The sequence below is a fragment of the Chlorocebus sabaeus genome, chromosome 13, assembly GCF_047675955.1.
Source record: "Chlorocebus sabaeus isolate Y175 chromosome 13, mChlSab1.0.hap1, whole genome shotgun sequence".
Lineage (NCBI taxonomy): Eukaryota > Metazoa > Chordata > Mammalia > Primates > Cercopithecidae > Chlorocebus > Chlorocebus sabaeus.
In genome coordinates this window covers 5,996,378-6,005,759 of record NC_132916.1, presented here as the reverse complement: position 1 = coordinate 6,005,759, position 9,382 = coordinate 5,996,378, and positions in this window count along the sequence as shown.

The following is a 9,382-nucleotide window of genomic DNA, read 5'->3' as shown; positions in this document are numbered from 1 at the left end:
TTTATTATAAAAATGCTTTGTGTTATATAATTTTCCCAACTGTAGGCTGATGTAAGTGTTCTGAGCGTGTTTAAGGTAGGCAAAGCTAAGTTATGATGTTCCATGGGTAAGGTGTATAAAATGTATCTTTGATTTACAATATTTTTAGCTTACAATGGGTTTATTGTGAGGTAACACCACTGTAAGCCAAGGAGCATCTGCATATCCATATGCTTGACCCTTTTCTATCCGTGCTGGGTTTTGTTTATTTTATCCATTCTTCAAAGAAGGGCTTTACATTTCCAACTATGAATGTGCTTCCAGTTAAATTTCCAGTTTTATTGTTTAAAAATGTCTCCCATTGTATTTTATGTACAATAGTTCTTCCAATTGCTTTTGTCTGATATTAATGCACCATACCATTTTTATACTTACTCTTTCTATGGTGTATTTTTCGTACTTTTAATTTTAGTACACATGTGTCTATAAATTTTAAATATGTCTTTTTTAGCCAGAATATAGTAAATAATTTTATCCCATCTAGCACTCTCTGTGTTTAATTGGTATATTTAATCAATTGACATTTAATATAATTATTGATAGGGTTATGTTTAAGTGTAAACTGTGTCATTCATTTTTCATTTTTTTCTATGACTTTTTTTCTCTCTTACTCCTTTTTTGGATCCTCTGGGTTGATTAAATATTATTTTTGCACTCCGTTTTATTTACTGAAAGTACTGTTGGCCACCTCTCATTTTACCCCTTTTCTAAATGATTGATTTAGGCATACAATATGAAAGTTAGGCATATTATATGAAAAACTTATCATTTAACAAAGTCAGTAGCACATCACACATTGGCGTTTTCCATGTCCTACTTCACACTTCTCAGTTCACATCTGAAAGTTGCTTTTTATTTCTCACCTCACACTTAAAGCTTCAATTTCCTACTTTACAAATGCAATGAACTGACAACCGTTTAATTTCATTCCCACATTATAATTGGTGCTATTGTTGTGATACTTTTCTTTCATATGAGCTATCTCAGATTTATAATTTTTGTTTTAGACAATTAGATACCTTAAATAAAATTATGACTAAAAACATGCATAAAAACAAACGTGTATCAATTTATTAACTTTTGCTTTTGCTCATTTTTACTGAAAATATGATTATCTATGTTGTGTCATTATTCTTCATCCCAAAGAACTTCATTTTTATACTGTGTAGTCCAACTGGAAATATTTATTTCATGTTTATCTTTTAAATGATATTTTCACTGGATACAGAAACTTGAAATACAAATTATTTAATTAGACAATAAAAAATAGTAGAATAAATCAAGAAGTTCAAACGTTTTATTTTTGACTCAGCAGTATACATAAATATTGACACAAATGGTAGGAAAGAATGAAAGCATACATTCTCAATAGGAAAATGACAAGGAGCAAATAACTACCAAATGAAGGAAATTCTAATACATTGTAAGAGATTTCTTTTACAATAATGTAAGAATAAGTTTTAAAAAATGAAGTGTATCTTTTCCTACACAAACATTATTATCTATATGTATGCCAATGGAAATATATATATATATTTAATATTTGAATGTTTATTATTGTTAAATATCTTTTATACCTGATAATATTCTTTTTTTAGAAATCTACTCCTTAAATGTTAATTTAGCCAATCCAGCGTTCTTTGGTGTTTGTATGGAATATCTTTCTCCACTGATTTACTTTTGATCTATATTTAAGTTGATGTTTATTTATTTATGGTGGAGTTCTTATAAAATATATATAGCTGGGTCTTGCTTTTAATAAAATCTGAATTATTTTAACTGGTAGGTTCAAACCGTTTCCATTTAATGTGATTATTCATATTTTTGGATTAAAGTCTATCATGCTGCTAGGTATTTTCTATTTTCCTTTTATTATTTGTTCATTTTTTCCTCTTTTATTCCTTCTTTCATATTATATGATTTTTTAAATTACTGTATTTTAACTTCATTTATGCTTTATTTCTTACTCTGCTCTTTACAATTTTACTGAGTATACTAGCATTTATATTACTAATCTGTAAGTAATCACTTTCTTCAAATCATATCACAATCTTTCTTCAAATAATATCACAGTGCTTCATATATAATGTATGAAACTTACAACAATATCATCCCAATTCCCCTGCCCAAGCTTTCTGCTATTGCTTTCATGCATTTTATTTTACATATAGAAACAAACAATATGTTGGTATTATTTATTCCATACACAGTTATCTTTTAGATTGATTTAAAAAGCAGAAAAATGAATTGTATAATCATTTCAATTTTACAACATTCTTACTGCAACACTTGTGTCTATATGACATCTTATCCTTTCTGCCTGAAAAGCTTCCTTTACCAATTTTACTAGTGGAAATTGACTAATATGAGCTCTTTCTGTTTTTGATTTTTTGAAAAGCTTTAATGTCCTTTTGATTTCTAAGACATGTTTTTTGCTGAATACAGAATTCTAATTTGAGATTTTTTTTCTTTCAGCATTTAAAAAAATGGTACTCATTGTCCTCTGGTATACATAGTATCTAATAAAAAGTCTGCTGTATTATTGATCTCTGACAACTGTAAGTAATGTGTCTTCTCAATGGCTGTATTTAATATTTTCTACCTGTATTTTTGTTTCCGGCTGACATTATGTGACATTCTTGGATGTGTGGTTTCATATCTTTCATTTTGATAAAAAAGAAACAGCCATTATTGTTTCAAATATTTTTTCTGCCTCATTCTTTCTTATCTTTATCTGGGATCTCAGTTATACAAAAGTTAGACCCCTTGTGTTACTGTGTTATTTTGCACATCTTCTGTACTCTTTTTCATTGTTGTTGTTGTTGTTTTTGACAAAGTTTTGCTCTTGTTGCCCAGGCTACAGTACAATGGCATGATCTCAGCTCACTTCAACCTCTGCCTCCCAGGTTCAAGTGATTGTCCTGCCTCAGCCTACTGAATAGCTGAGATTACAGGCATGTGCTACCTCACCCCGCTAATCTTGTATTTTTAGTAGAGACAGAGTTTCACCATGTTGGTCAGGCTGGTCTGGAACTCCTGACCTCAGGTGATCTGCCCACCCCGGCCACCCAAAGTGCTGGGATTACAGGTGTGAACTACCATGCCCAGCCTGTTCTTTTTATTTCTTTAATTTTTAAATTATTTTCCTTTACCTTCTTTTTTAAATTGTGTCATTTCTACTGCACTATCTTCAAGCCAATGATTCTTTTTTCAAATATAGAAAATTTTATAATAAGATCATCAGGCATTTTAAAATGTCTGTTATTATATTTTATTAGATTACCTTAGTTTTTCATCTGTTTTTTTCTGAAGAGCACCATGTATTCTCACTGTCATTTTCCATTATATCAGAGGTTGGCAAACTACAAGCCATTGACCGTTCAGCTGTTTTCATAAATAAATTCTTATTGGGATACAGCCCTGTTCATTTATTTATGTTTTCCTCTATGTATGTTTTTAAGCTTAATGGAAGTGTCAAATAATTGTGGCATATGTTGCATGACTCTCCAAACAAAACGTGTACTTCTCCTTGAATAAAAATTTTGCCAAAACCTGCACCAAGCTAACTACTACACATATAAAGAAAGCCATTTAAGACCAACGAGACCCTAGCCAAGTGTCTATTAGAACTTTCAGCCTATCCTTGCCTTGCAATATTATTAATTAAGTAAATGCGTAATAATTTTGTTATGCAGCAATAGTGTGGCTGGTATACTTATGAGCAATAGTCAGATCACAAAAGTTAGAAAAATCAAGCATTTACAATGAAGTAGAAAGTAAAAAACACCAATTTGGGGCCAGGCACAGTGGCTCACACCTGTAATCTCAGCACTCTGGCAGGCCAAGGTGGGCAGATCACCTGAGATCAGGAGTTCAGGACCAGCCTGGCCAACATGGTAAAACCCCATCTCTACTAAAAAGTACAAAAATTAACTTTGTGTGGTGGCGGCCACCTGTAATCTCAGTTACTTGGGAGACTGAGGCTGGAGAATTCCTTGAACCTAGGAGGCGGAGGTTGCAGTGAGCCAAGATCATGCCACTGCACTCCAGCCTAGGCAACAGAGCAAGACTTAGTCAAAAAAAAAAAAAAAAAAAAAAAAAAAACAAAACAAAAACCCACCAATTATGAAATATTCTTCCAAAATGTTTAAACTGATTATTATCTATTCTGTACCAGTTTTAACAAAAAAACAAGTTGTGTGCTCAAAAGCCACACTTTTTAATGAATAAATGGTCTAGTGGAATAATAGAATGAACTGACACGGATAAAAGAGACTTAAGAGACCTATCATCTAAATGCAATGAATAAACTTATTTGAATCCTGATTCATATGAATTGACTATACAATTATATTTTTAAGAAATTGGATACAATTTTACATGAACTTTTTTACAGATTATGACAAAGGAGAATTTTAGTTTGTTAGATGTAATAACAATTTAGGGCTTCTTAAGTCCACCCATTAGAGGTACATACCATAGTATTTAAGGATGAAATTATAAACTATATGGGATTTCTTTTAACATATTCTAGGAAAAACAATTGGAGTAATACATAAAAGAACAGAAATATGTGGATAATTTTTGGATTTAAATTATTGGATACATATGGGTTAATTATACATATGCTTTATTTTTATATATGGTTAACAATGTCAAAAATTAAGAATTCAATAATTGTATACATACATATATTCCTACATATATGCATGTATGGAACAATACGAAAAATTGAAAAAAAGATTATATAGAATAAAGCCTGTAATCCAAGCACTTTGAGAGGCCAAGAGGTCAGCAGTTCAAGACCAGCCTGGCCAACAGGTTGAAACCCCGTCTCTAGTAAAAATACAAAAATTAGCTGGGTGTGGCAGGCGTGGTGGCATGCACCTGTAGTCCCAGCTACTTGGAGGCTGAGACAGGAGAATTGCTTGAACCTGGGAGGCAGAGGTTGCAGTGAGCCAAGATCGCACCACTGCACTCCAGCCTGGGTGACAGAGGGAGACTCTGTCTTAAAAAAAAAAAAAAAAAGAAAAGAAAAGAAAAGAAAAGAAAAAAAAAAGAAAAAAGCTATCTAAGGGGCTGGTAAAAGACTATGTCTTGAGAAACAATTTTTAGCAAAGTATCTCAACATATAATTAGATCATCAATGAAAACCTAAGTTACAAAGCTCTCCAAACGTTATCATGATCAATACACTAATGCTATTCTTCTAGATGTGTTTGAAATAGGGGCATTGCTGTAATAAATGACTAGCAAGTAGGACCACCTATAAGAAAGGTACACAAGATTAACACTTTAAGACTACATTGAGTTTGGCAATGGCAGATAATCTATTGGGCGTGGGTAGAATACTACAAATAAATGCTTCATTTTGCATGAGTAAAATTGTAAAAGTGGAAAAGAAGTCTTCACTGATCGGATTTTAGACCATATTATATTTTATTTGTTTCTATTTTCTCCTTCTTGCAGGTGAACAAGGTTTATCTGTTTCGTGAGATTACACTTGGGTAGCGCACTGGTTGGGAAGATTCTCAATCAATTATACTCACTGGAATGAAACAAGAACACCAATGTACCTTCCCCTGCCTTTTAGAAATCCTAATTCTGTGTATTTGTTTAGTTCCTAGTCCTTGTTTGAATGTGGACTATTGAATATAGGGCGACATTTAAACAACCAAGAGAGACAAAATTAATTTATATTTAAATCTAATAACAGTCAGATAGTCCATAGAACGAGAGCCCAGGTTTGCATGGGCTGTGTCAACTGCAGGTTTTCTGAGGATGAGAGAAATATAGGAGAGACATGAACTATTTCTCTGAAGATTCAGGGACATTCAGGTGAATAAAGGTGATTGTAGGTCATTTTCCTGTGAGTCATAAGTTGCTATTTTATTGAGATGCCCTTGGTAAAGCTGCAGTTAACATTTAAGTTGTTCTTTGATTCTTTTGTTTGTCTCATACTGGTTTTCTTTTGAATGTGATGTCGTTTTGAGACAGGTTACAAGGTAGCCCAGTTTTATTCAAGTTAGAGGAAAGTCTGCCCTCCTAGGTTCTGAGTAGAGGTTATCTGTTGGTCTATGTTTAGGGTTCTTCTGAGTCCTTATTTTGTTTTATTGTCTTCATCCATCTTTTAATGAAAACTGAAGAAAGGCTGTTTTCCAAATGTGATTTTAAAACACAATTTTAAAGTGTTCTTCTCTAGCCTAGATTTAAACCATAATCACAAAAATCACCACTGAAAGGCCTTTGCAAACATTGTTTATTAATTTTCTAGTTACAGAACAAAAATATTAATGCTACTTTGAAACAGAGATTTTGATTTTTTTCTCCAAGCAAAACCTGTCTATTTTGCAGATACCCCATCATAAATCACTGCTATTTGTAATAGTCACATCCATCATTTGACCTTTCTACTGTATAAAACATGACAACAAAAATCATTCTCCAAAGAGAGAATATTCTCATTAAATTCTGTGTCCTATTACAGTATTTGGTTTTTAAAATCAGTGAACTCTCACTTCAACATTTTACTAATAACAAGTGGCTAATGCTTGAAAACAACAGAAATGACCTTTTTCTGCCCCACATTAATCCCTGTGTAAAGGACAAACAAGTGTTTTATCATAAACCAATCCCAGAATGGAACCATGATCTAAAATATACTAACAATTAAACAATAATTCAGCGGCTTTGATTGTAAGTACTCTGTGTGGAACAGATTGAAAGAATGCCATCCATGTATTCCAGGAGAAAACCAATTAAGCCAACCATATGAGCAATGATGCTCTCTCACATCTGCCAGCAAAAACAATCAACTTAATCTATTATAGACTGGTATGTTTCCATTCAGTATTCTATATGGGTGACTTAAATCAACAAACCAAGTGCACAAAACCAACACTTGGTTATATGTCTGTGAAGTAACAGCTTTAAGAACGTAAGGTCTTTCAAATGGTTTATGGCCAGTGCTTTAGATCTTAGGTCTAAGTAAGAAGAAAAAAAACTTATAATATTTTTCATGCCATATTTTCTGGATATTTGTCCTCATATTCCTAATATTATCTTTTAGTCCATTTGAGAAAATGTTATAAACTTCTCAAAAAGTAAGTTGAGCTTAGTTGATAGGCACTGAGTTCCGCGTTTTCCTAATATTGGATTTTTTTCCCTGAAAATTAAGAATGAAAGTATCATTGATATGTTATCTGTTTTTCATTTAATCTCACACTTAGATTTTTATACAATCTTAGAACTAATGTTATTTAAATATTTAAAATTATTTCTGGAAGACCTTGTCATCTCTGAGTGATTTTTTTTTGTTGTTGCTTTGGAGGGAGGTATCAGTACTGTATTAATAATCCAATCAAGATTCATAAGGAAGAGTCATTATTCTATCTTTAGGAACCAAATAACATGTAAATTGGGATATTTATATTTAGTCATTCAGTTTCCCTGGGTCAAACAAAGAAATGAGAAATGAAACATGTAACATTCAGCCATACCCTTAGTACCTTTGTTCATCGGGCTCCCCAGGACCTGAAGTAAATAAATGGATTTTCAACAACTCCAATAAGGCAAATAAGAGCAAACTATAATTAGCATTCATTTATTCATACTCTCAACAAATATTTATTGAGTGCCTTCTGTATTCGCAGCACAATTTTGAAATAATGCATAAATATGCAATGCTATAACTAGATTTTCATATTAACTTTTCAGCTTGGTGTATGCTTTTCCTTCAGTTCATTAATCCAAGCCTGGTTTTCTGGACCAAATAACAAAAACCTAAGAGATTTCATGAGAAGTGTGTGTGTGTGTGTGTGTGTGTGTGTGTGCATGTAAAACACAGAGCCCAAAACTTAATAGGTATATAAGTATATTCTTAGTTTCTTCATTTGGGAAACTGTCAATCATGTTAAAGATATATGAGTATTTTAACTACAATCTTACAAAGTTTAATTTATATTAACACGTTATCATCACCTGATGTATTATATCAAATAGGATTTCATTGCATTATTTATGTATCTATTTCACATCCTTACATGATGAAAATACAACTTAAGATATATTATTTATTCATTAATTGTGATTATATGTATAAGTATATGTATATTAAATATTTATCATTTTCCTATTTTTCTATAATCCTCTCTATTTTATGGTGTGCCACATGTTTAATTTCACTCATTTGAACATTTATTAATGTATATATTTGTTAAAATATTTATATTTATAGTTTATTCCTACTGATTATGGTTTATTCTTATTAATTTATTCTTATTATTCTTCTTATTAAGATGTTGCTTTTATTGATTGTCTATACATTTTGTAAATAGTTAAATATACAAAACACAACATATATGATCCATGAAGACACTGCTTCTGCCTAACTAGTCATTCTATACAGCACTACAAAAGCAACAACTTAAGGTCAAAATGAATAACTTGAACATTGTCGTAGGACTTTTTTCAGTGAATTGTGGAGTATTCTGATAGCAGCCAATACAAGAGAAGATGAAAGCATTATATGTCTGTAATACTATGAGTGGCTGCATTTATAATTTTGATTGAGAAAAATATCCAACATTAAATAGTTTTGATAGTATACAAGTCTCCTTTACAAAGATACTCATTCTTTTTTCAAACATTTGCATGAAGTACACCAAATTTATAAGAACAAATATTGACTAAGGTTTTACTTTAAGTATTATGATGACTATTATTATATATGCTACATTTCATCATCTAAATTATGCTAGGCAGGCGCTTTACATGCAATAACTAATTCATTAGTAAAAATGGTATGTTGAGAACATACTGGATTTTGATGAAGTTCTAAGGTCAAAGGAATATTTGGTAGTTTTTTAAATTTTATAAATAATAAAAGCCCACTGCAGAGAGCTTGGAAACACTTTTGTTTTTCACATGGGTGTATTATGAACAGGATTCGATGTAGTATTCTTTTATGACATTTGCAGTAACTTCCTAGTGTTTCAAAAGATATCATGATTGCATGCATATTGTTCTCATGTTATTCCATTATTTAAAATAATTCTGTGGTAAGCATCTTTGGTGTAAGCATTTTTGTACATATTATCTATATTTTTCTTAGAAAATATTTTTAAAAGAATCAGTAGGGCCAGATTTATTTGGTGCATCATCACACCATATATGCTGCTATACCCATTGCTGCTAAAGCATGCTCCCATGTTAACATACTAACAATCTCATAGTTTTAAGGTGGCACATTCTTGATTTTCTCTGTGATAGAAAATCTTTCTATATCCGTGGCTAGCCTTATTTCTTTTTCTACAAATTACCTGTTCAAGTATTCTTGACGTCT